The sequence below is a fragment of the Calidris pugnax genome, unplaced genomic scaffold (assembly GCF_001431845.1).
Source record: "Calidris pugnax isolate Ruff unplaced genomic scaffold, ASM143184v1 scaffold183, whole genome shotgun sequence".
In the NCBI taxonomy this organism is placed as follows: Eukaryota; Metazoa; Chordata; class Aves; order Charadriiformes; family Scolopacidae; genus Calidris; species Calidris pugnax.
Genome location: NW_015090930.1, coordinates 3,114,579 through 3,115,063, shown reverse-complemented (window position 1 = coordinate 3,115,063; position 485 = coordinate 3,114,579). Strand labels below are relative to the sequence as shown.

At 53.0% G+C, this 485-nt stretch overlaps 1 protein-coding gene across 1 annotated transcript in view; it reads right to left on the bottom strand.

The window, feature by feature from the left end:
• SLC6A5 (solute carrier family 6 (neurotransmitter transporter), member 5) overlaps positions 1–485 on the bottom strand; it is a 41,048-nt gene that overhangs the window by 36,693 nt on the left and 3,870 nt on the right. The gene's annotated exons all lie outside the window — the stretch shown is intronic.

Below are 485 nucleotides of genomic sequence, written 5' to 3'. Positions count from 1 at the left end.
GGGTTTAATATTTTTCCTAGAACTTTTTTTTTTTTTTTTTTTTTTTTTTTTTTTTTTTTTTTTTTTTTTTTTAAAAAAAAAAAAAAAAAAAAAAAAAAAAAGAGAGAGAGATCGGAAAAGAGCCACTTTTGCGAACAAGCATCGCGGTGGTGGCTACCGGGTTGGAGACCGGGCGACCAGCGGCCGGACCGGGGACGGGAGTTAGGGGGGGGACAGATGGGGGGAACAGTCCCTTGCAGCCCCCCCCTGCCGCTGCCCGGGCTCCCTTCTGCCAGAGAAAACACGAAGGGAGAGGGGAGCCCTTTAAAGCCTGGCCTTCTCTTAGGCTGCTCCCGAGGGAGGGGATGCTGGGGGGGAATGGGGGTGTCAGTGTCCCCCCACACACCCCCCCTCCCATCTGGCTCTTTTGGGGGTGAAATGCGTGGGGTTTGGTTGGATGGCTCCCTTCCCGGAGAGTCCGGCCACTGCAATGCGCATCTCCCGGC